Genomic DNA, 9,568 nt, shown 5'->3' with positions numbered 1-9,568 from the left:
TACGAAAGAGCGAGCATTACTTGCGAGAGCCACCCTCGTTGTTGATCGGCGCACTCTTTGCTCTCACTCTCTCTCTCTCACTGTGTCCCTCTCTCTCTCTTTGCTGTCAGTGTTTATGCTGAGCTGCTCGCGTCAGGCACATCGAGGATACGCTGTGTGTTTTAGTCGCTGTGGCACTGTGGCAAGCAGCTGATGGTGCAACTGCCACAAAATGCAATCTGTATAATGCAGTAATCTATCAATAACACGTTTAATGGACACCCATTGTTCAAGCCATTAAGGGATGCGCCTGGGAAAAGGGGTTCGAATTGGCGAATTGTTTGTGTAGCAATTGACACAATGCAAATTAGCTGATTTTAGAGCTCTAATTGATTGATTATCCGAATAGCTGAACGGTAATGCGTACGGTAAGGTGTGAAGTTGTGCGGCATTTCAACATTTTACCGCCGTATACATGTCGAACTATTTGTGAGTGCTAATTCCGGTGCCCGAACACTTTTTACCAATTAATTGCTTATTAAATACTGTTCCAGCCACTTGTGTGTGTGCTGGGTGTGTATCAGCCAATGCTGATAAAGATCCAGTTCAAATTGTGTATACAAAATAAGAGCTCTTTACTCAAGTATACATTTTCCGATTAGCTGCGATTGGTGTGACGTCACAGCTCGATAAATGTGCGAAAATATATTGGGTCGAAAGATCGATTGCCTATTGATGCTAGCAATTGATAAGAAGCTGATAATTTTAGCCAAATTCGCGTTGACAATGTACGTGAATGGGTCTGCGAAATATTTTTGGATAAATTAACAAATTTTATTTGACATCTATTTTGATCGAGCGCTAATGATGTGTGATGAGGGAAATTTTCGTCTCTCGCACATGTTTCAAAATATTCCAGTAAATAGGCAACACGCATTATTTAAGCAATTAGAGTACCTATTAAATTGATAAGAATTAAAATTAATTAGTCAGCGCCAGTGGTATGATTGGGCGCAAGCACAAGGGTTAATTGGAAGGCCAGCCCAAAAAGTATCTTACGATATTTACAACTTCAACAGGCTGAAAAGAATTTAAGTTTTTTCGCTTTTTTTAGCCCGATTTCCTTGTCCGATTTCGAAATGATATACTCTTTCTTCTCGTACGGATCCCGACTATCGATTGACACCAAAAAATCTGAATTCTAAGAATGGCCCAATTTGAGAAAAACTACTATGTTTTTTGCAAAAATTACGATGTTGGCTGAAAATGGCTGTGACCACGAGTCGAACGAGACCAATCTTTCCAAGATCGGGGCTTATTTGGCCGAGATACAGCGATTTAAAAAACGCGAAAAAATGCCGTTATAATTTTGAAGATTTTTCGTTTTTTTTCGATAATTCGGCTAAAAATGGTCCGATTTTGGAAAGTTATACCTTTTTGAACTCGTACCGATCTCTGGAATCGACTTGCATACCACGTTTTTTTGATTTTGTTTGGAAATCCAAAATTTTTGAAAAAAAACAGGCAGACGAACAAAAATCAAAAATTTCATTGCATACCCAAACGGAGCGGTGGAGCAGCTGGTGGAGCAGCTGAAGTACCAGTACTGCTTTAGGGGAACGACTCCGCAGGGAGTCTGGGGGCCCTCTATACACTCTATACACATGACATGCCCACTGGCTCTACAATTGAACTCGTGGATCCACAGGACCATCGCCACATTTGCAGATGACACAGCCATCTTATCAAGAAATGAATGTGTCTATGAAGCTAGTGACGTCCTGCAGCCCTCCACAAATTTGAAATGTGGGCTGGAGCATTGGCATTAATTTAAATAAATGTGCCAATGTGACCTTTACGCTCCGCTGGGATATATGTCCGGGAGTCTTCCTGCGCGATCAATATTGACGCACCACAACAGCTACTTAGGGGTGCACTTAGACAGGCGTTTAACACATCTCAAGTATCACAGGAGCCCTGAAAAGCAGCCTAGCTCCTGCCTGGCGATAAGGTATTCAAGTTTACGGTATTGCTGCAAAATCGCGCCTTACGAAAATCAGGGTGTTTCAAGCAAATCTGTCTGGTGCCCCCTGGTATATGCGAACTTCCGATTTGGAAAATGACCTAGGAGTGCCCAAAGTCGGGGACGTCATAAACAAACAGACTGCAAACTACATAACGCGACTGAGAAACACCATCCAAATCGACTGGCGAGGAGTCCGAACGCGGAGGAGATTGCGGAGGTCTCATCCAATCGATCTCCCAGATAGTCACCGTAGACTAAGTAGTATTGTAAATTTTCTAATAAATTTAATTTAAGTTGTTTTTATAATAAATAACAGGAAAATTAAAATAAAGCTAAGAAATTTCAAAAAAAAAAAAATAGCCTTGTTCATTTATTTATAAAGTTTTCTAGATATTTGTAAAATAGTTTTTTATATGGATAATTATAATGTTTTTCAAGATATCTGGCCCAAACTCAGGAATTACGAGCTTCATTGTACATATATATCTAAGATGTAGATATCTGCATGATTGGATCAACATTGGACCTTTATAGGTATATAAATGCATAATGTTATCAACATTGGATCTTTTAAACTATATAGATATAGGAAGCTTCGGTTAGGGGAGGAATTCTTCAAAGAAAATCCTTTTTATACCCTGAATCAATTGCATATTTTTAAAAAGTGTATGTTTTTTTACTCTTCGGCTACACAAACCCTCTGTTATCTATTTATATTTACATTTATATATATAACAAACAGATCCCGCCATAACACACGAACTTGTGATAAGAGCGAAAATCCAAGCATTCTGAAAAGCACTCAAAATTTGAGCGCTTTTCTTTGAGTTTTTTGCACACAGTGTGGTGAAAAGCTCGTCGTCGGCTGTTTGTGTCCCAAGGTTGCATGCCACAGCGGCAACAGCAGCTCCTGTTGCTGTTGGCCACTGACTGTGGCCTGTTGGCAGTTGGCAGTTGTCCTGCTGTCCTGTTGGACTCGCGGTCGCGCGCTTAAGGACTACAACTTCATTTTATCATTTGATTTAGCTGCTCAACTAGTACAATGCGCACTTCCGTCGCCCCAACAGCATTTTTCTTACCTTTGTAACGTTTCAGGTTGCCCTTTTTTTGCTCGGCGGGCCAAAGGAAAAGGGATGCGGAGGCGGAGGGGGGCGGGGGTCTGTGGGCGTTAAGGATTGCTGCTGTCTGGTGGGCTACCATTTGGTTCATCTAACTATGTGCAACTATCTTTTTTCAATTTCCCCGCATGCCTGATGCTGTGCGGAAGACGAGGAGGGGCGGGGCAATGTGTAAGGCTGATGGGAACCTGGCACTGTCAGTTGGCATTAAAGGCATAAGGGAGGGGGCTGCACCGCTTAGAGAGGGGCGGGCTTGTGTTACCCAGCGAGCCCATATAAAACGGAAATGGAAGTTTTGTAAATGTTTTTCTTTGTGTTTTCTTTTTAGATCTCTGTGTACACACGTCTGTTTGTGCGAGTGTGTGTGTGTGTGCGCGCGCGTGTATGCACAGCAATAACAGCAAACAGCAACACTTACGCAATAGGACGCCTTTGAAAGATGAGCGCTCTGCCAAATGGGTGGCAACAACGGGTAGCTAGCTGCGGCACATGGCAAGGACCTGCACTTTAGTTAGTTTTTGGGTTGCAAGTGTTGCTCTTTATGGCACTTGACGCCCTGCCAAGCCCGGTCCAGCCCCAGGCCCAGGCCCATGCCCAGGCCAAGCCATTTGGCGGGCAACTAGTTCCCCTGGCCAACCAGCGTTTGGGTCGGGCGATTTTGCACCTTCCCTGCCGCCGGTTCATCGTGTTGAATTCCATTCGGTTTGCCAGTGCCCTGATAAGAAAATTCCATTTTAATAGCTGCAACAGTTATGCATATTGATGTATGTGCAACAAAGTGTGTGCGCCAACTTTTTATGGACACTGTACAGAGTGATAAACACTGGTTAGTTAGACCCAAGAAAAGGTTCAACTAAACAACTGCTCAGAAAAGCTTTCGCGTGCTGCTCTCCCACATAGTCATGCTTGTTAGTGAGGTGCTAACTTTTGTGAGACACTGTAAACATCACAATCACTGGCATTATCAGCTTAGCTGCTGATCAAAGCTTTCGCTGGTAAGTTTCTCACATGACTTGGTGCCCGTTTGTGAGGTGTTTACATTTGTAGGAGACTGTTAATAAACATAAGCACTAGCATTATCAGCTTAGCTGAGAAAAGCTCAACCTCAACTGCTCACCTGCTGTTCAAAGCTTTCTCGGGCAGCTTTCTCACATGACTTGGCGCTTGTTTGGGAGGTGCTTACTTTTATTAGACACTGTAAACATACATAAACACTTGCATTATCAGCTTAACTGTCAAAAGCTCACGCTCTCGAGCGCTTAAAAAAGCTCAACTGTTCACCAGTTGCTCAAAGCTCTCAGTGGGAGCTTTCTCACTTGGCTTGGCGATCAATTCTAAGGTGCTCGCCATATGCGTAGTGCTCCGTCAGTTGCCGTTGACGCGTTTGGCTAATAATAATAACAAATATGACGCCAGAGCGAGTCAGTTGACTGAAGAAAAAAAGTTATAAAACGTGATAAAACGACGATAAAAAGAAAATAATGCCAGAGGCTTCAATCAATGTCAGACGCGGCAAATGAATAAAAAAGTGTAGTCCATTAAAAGCAGGAAAAAATCTATAAAAAAAAAAAAAAAAAACGAGAAGAGACAAAGTGCATTTGTCTGTGAGTCCACGCGACGAATTCAACAAGCGCCCGTGAGCTTCCAATTCAATTACGCGCAACAAACAAAAGAAGAAGTCGGTGATAAGATAAGCGAAGAGAGAAGAAACCAGCGAAAGGTGGGTTTGCTTAAGCAAATTTGCATCGCTCGTCTGCCAAATAAATTTCCAGCTGATGCCGCAAGCTGCCAGCCAGACAAATTGTATTAGATCTCTAAGAGCACCCACATACAACCGAATGCATATACCCTTTTAAATATGTCTATAAAATAATTGATTGATTGATGATGAATGCAAAGGCGGAAACCCAAGAGCTACGAGGCTGAAATGCTTACGTTAGTTATCTTATCTTATGTAAATGCACGCTAAAATGAGGTTTTGGGTGTGTGGAAAATTTTCGATAACTGTTTGTATGCAAAACTTTAAACTTATTTTCTAAGATCTTTATGAAAACTTACTTGAGAAGTGTTTTACACTCTTGGCAAAATCCCATTCGATTCAATTCGGTTGGACGCCAATTTCGCTCGCGTGGAAAATGGGTGAAAAGTGATGCCTAACATGTGAAGCAAGAAACTTGGGTGCGGGCAAAGCCGGTTAATTGCCGCTAGTATACTATATATATAATGCATATATTTATGGCTAGTCTCTTGTTGTTGCTGTTGTTGTTGTTGTTGCTGTTGTTGTTGTCGTCGTTGCTGCATTTGTTGCTGGTTCGCGCTTCAGTTGACGCGTGCACAAATACATTTTCCCGCACAGTTATGCATATTAAATATCTGGGCGGTCTTTTATGCCATGTGTGCTCGTAATACCGCCGCCAAACAATAACGGCATTTGCATGCCAAGGCGCTAACACACATGGCTCAATCATGACTTGGCCATTCACTTTGGTTTCTCGCATCGCATCAAATAAGAATGCGATCAAATGCCCGCCGGGCATATAAATTGGGCAAATCAGCAAAATGTTAAGCATACGACGCGTGGGCCAGTAGAAGAAACTTGAGCTTAGCAAAAAAAAACAATGCGAATGCCAAACGAGTGTAAATGCCCAGATACCTGAAAGTTTAACAAATAGAAAAACAGCTCTAGTTCACTTAAATAAAGAAACCAAAAAACGTTGACTTTGACAAACGAGATCTTAACTCTTGCGTACATACATGATATGCATGATGTATGATATATGATATGTCAGCTTATGGCCATATACTGGCATTTGCCAGTTCGGCAACGGAAAATCAATAATATTTTTATAAATTATATGCGAAAATCTAGTTACATTTTGTTGGGCATAATTATGATTCATGCGATAAATAAATCAAAATACTTGTGATTCGTATTGATGTGTTCCGGTTTCAGCAAAACTACGAGAATAAAACGAGCGCCACAAAACATTTGAAGAACTTTCAAATTAAAATTCCATTCACGTTGAAAAACAGTGGAAATTATTATGAATATTAACAAGTCGCAGCTGCTGCTGAAGTAGAGTTAAAGGCGTCTTTGGGGGAGGGGGACGCTGGTCGGGCTCAAAAGCTGTCAATTGCGTAATTATTATGTGTATATAGGTATATATATAGGTATGTATATATATATATACCTATATGGCGCGCTTTGCTGCTGTTGTTTATATAAAGAATTTTCAAAGTACGCAAATTGGCAAACACAAGCGTCTGGAGTTTAGCTGCCAAAGAGCTGCGACAACAACAACAACGTTAACAACAACATTAGGCGCCATGGCAACAACAATTTGCAATTATGCGGCTTGATTACGAGCTTGTCAATTGCGTGTAGTTTGCACGCTCTGCTGGCGAGTCGTAAACAAAAAGCCTTAAAACATTGCCAAAGAGCACAGCAACAACAACTATAAAGCAAAGTAATAATTAAGTAAACGCAACTGAAATATAATAATGAAAAGGTCTTCGCCTTGACACACACATACACACACACCTCTCCTCAATCGGCTGCTGCTGATCTACTTGCAACGGCCGCAACATTCAGATGCATTCATAGCTTGGCCAACGGGCTACTCAGTTATTCACAACATGCAAATGAAGAGGCTCTGCTTGTTAATTTTAACAATTGCCGGAAGTTCAGTTGACAGTCGAATGTCAATTATCGACTGGCAACATGTTATTAAGTGCATTCGACTAAATGAATTCATTTCAAGTCAGTTGCCAAATTGTCAGTGCTGCAAGCCAGACGTTTCCAATTCAAAGATATGCAAAACCTTCGAAATGCCTTAAATAACTGCAAGTCTTAAGTCGAACAAAAATATGACAAGTATTTATTTGAACAGGCTTCAAAATTTGTTGTCACATCGTTTGGAGCTATTTTCTGTTTTGCCACAAAAAAAAAACAACAAATAAATAAATGTATAAATATGAATTTGAGTTTAGCGTGTATTCAAAAGACGGCGGTCTGTGTGTGTGTGTGTGTGGGTGGGTGAGTTCGTGTGGGTGTGTAAGTATGTGTGTATTGGTTGTATGTGCAAAAGTCAAAGCAACCTGATGTCCCACTGTGTTGCAAATTAAAATAAACTTTTGCCTCTCTATGCAATTCTCATGAAATCCAGTAAGTTCTACAGGTTTTTTTTCATGCTTTCATCGTAAGTCTTAATATGAATGCATGTATAGGATATTTGATTGTACCATTTTTACATAAATTTTGAAGAGGAATAATGTTGCCAGAATTAGATGCCAGATTGATCTAGAAGCCAAACCACAAAAAAAGAGCCAAGCCTCGTGAAAATCGGATTAGATTTGGCCAAGATATGGGTGTTGGAAATATTGACCTATGTCTATATAGGATATTTGAGGGTATCATTTTACATGAATTTTCACCAAGAATAATGTTGCCAGACTTTTAAAGACTCGTGCAAAGTTTTGACAAAGTTCTGCCAGTTATGAAGATCTGAATGTTATTTAACAACGAGAAATGCATCTGCAGCTCACATTTCGTAAAGCTGTTTGCTTAAAAAGTAAAAGTAAAAGTAATTTCTTTGTATACCCAAACTTAGTTCTTGGCAAACAATTTTTTCAATTTCTATACAAATTGATGTGTGCAGCATATATCAAGAGCCACACACACACGCGCACACACACGCGCACACACACAGCACATTAGGATGATTCATTGGACTATCAATAGCATTCAATTCGCTCGACTGTGCTCATTCATATTCCCACAGTTCGCACAGCACTCATCAGCATGCATTCATCTCACGGCATTTGGATGCAGTTTTAGCCACTTGGCTGTTCCAGTTTCGGTTTCGGTTTCGGTTTCTGTTTCAGATTCTGCTCCTGCAGCTGCATTGCGCATACGCCTCGTGCGCCGGCAACTACTTTGCCGCTGGCATTGCCTTTGGCCTGAGCTGCAGCTGCTTTTTGCTATTAACGTGCTCATTTTCACGTTTCCAGGCGAAGCTCTGCATCCTTTGCCTGTGCTGCCTGTGTTGCGTCAGATACAGAGTCCGAATAAACAAAAAACAAACCAAAAAGAAAAAGAGTAGGAAATATTAAAATTTATGATGACAAACCCGTCGACAAAACTTTTCAACGCCAGCTGCAAAGATTTGCTGGCCAAAAAAAGGAAATACAGAAAGAAGAAGCACACAAAATGCAAGTAAAAATATACATTTTTTATGCGATGAGTTTATCAGAGCTCTGTGCATGTATGTGCACACGCCCATATGAGCAGCGGCTTTTATATGGCGTCTATTGGCTGCCCATGGAGGCAGGAGAAGGGGGCGGGCGCGGGCACGGGTGCGGAAGCGGGCGCGTGCAGTGGATGATATGAGAGCGGCGCGTTCGGTAGCTTTCAATATTCGCACAGCTTTGAGCTTACTTTTTCCATTTCCCAGTGTCATTTTTGAAAAATTGATTTATGGCCAATAGTGCGCGAGGGCGTTGCTTTGTGCGACGGAGGCGGAGGTGGGGGGAGGGACAGCACAACAATCCCAAAGCGGCACAAAAACCTATCAAGTGTCCGACTTTGTTGTTGTTTATGCTGTGTGTGCTTGTGTCTGTGTGTGTGCCAAGAAATATATTCATTGAGGCTTTGGACCAGCCGCCATTTATACTGAAACTTTCCCAATAACGGAAATAGATCAGTTTTTAACTAGGCAAAAAAGAGAGGAGAAAAATTTAAAGCCGCCGAAGCAATTGCTTTAAGCAATACATTTGCGGAATTGTGGCTTGAAATGTGTCTGTGTGCGTGTGCGTGTGTGTGTGCACCGGGCCAAAATGAGCCGTCAATTAAAACGCATCAAGCGCAAACAGACAGCAGAAGAAGAGCAGCACATCAAGCTGATGGACTTGTAGATATCCTGTAGAAGCTGTTTAAGTTTTTTATAATTTTTTTTGCTAGCTTCTCTTGACTCTTTCTTTGGAAATATCTTGGAAATTGTTTAAGTGACCATGGAGAACTGTTTGTTCAATTTAATATCCGCACACTTTTCTCTGGCACCCTTTTATTGAACTCTAGAGCTTTTTATAAATTCTCCATGTTCACTTAAGCTGTGATATTTTTTACAGCTTTTGTGTGTGCTCATTTCATCAAACATTTTTCATATTTTTTTAGGTGCATCCTATTAATTTGATGCAATGTATAAAACACTTATACACGTCCTCCTTTGACTCTGCCTTAATGCGCCAAACACAACTGGCTAACTTACTGACTTGTTATCTACTATCCATAGTCAGTTTTGGAAGACGTCATTCATGGTCTCAATCATAACTATTATATTGAATATATTTATAAATTCTCCATTGTCACATACACTGGGATATTTTTTACATTTTTGCATCTCCTCCATGGTTACTTAAAAAAGTTGTCTTTTTTTGTTTCCTGTAT

General features: G+C 41.0%; 1 protein-coding gene across 6 annotated transcripts in view; it reads left to right on the top strand.

Annotated features, from left to right (window-relative positions):
* Positions 1–4,491: 4,491 nt before the first annotated feature.
* Positions 4,492–9,568, top strand: part of LOC135429554 (serine-rich adhesin for platelets) — a 30,177-nt gene continuing 25,100 nt past the window's right edge. For 3 of the 6 annotated variants that reach the window (XM_064683880.1, XM_064683883.1, XM_064683882.1), the window contains exon 1: positions 4,492–4,843. The gene's annotated coding sequence lies outside the window, so the exon portion shown is untranslated. The remainder of the gene's footprint in view (positions 4,844–9,568) is intronic. The other 3 variants (XM_064683885.1, XM_064683878.1, XM_064683879.1) reach the window with 2 other exon arrangements.

The sequence above is a fragment of the Drosophila montana genome, unplaced genomic scaffold (genome assembly GCF_035044405.1).
Source record: "Drosophila montana isolate Dmon_TW-CO22-7 unplaced genomic scaffold, ASM3504440v1 contig_2668_1, whole genome shotgun sequence".
Taxonomy (NCBI): Eukaryota; Metazoa; Arthropoda; class Insecta; order Diptera; family Drosophilidae; genus Drosophila; species Drosophila montana.
Note: the sequence above shows the minus strand (reverse complement) of the source record. Positions and strands in the feature narration are given on the sequence as shown.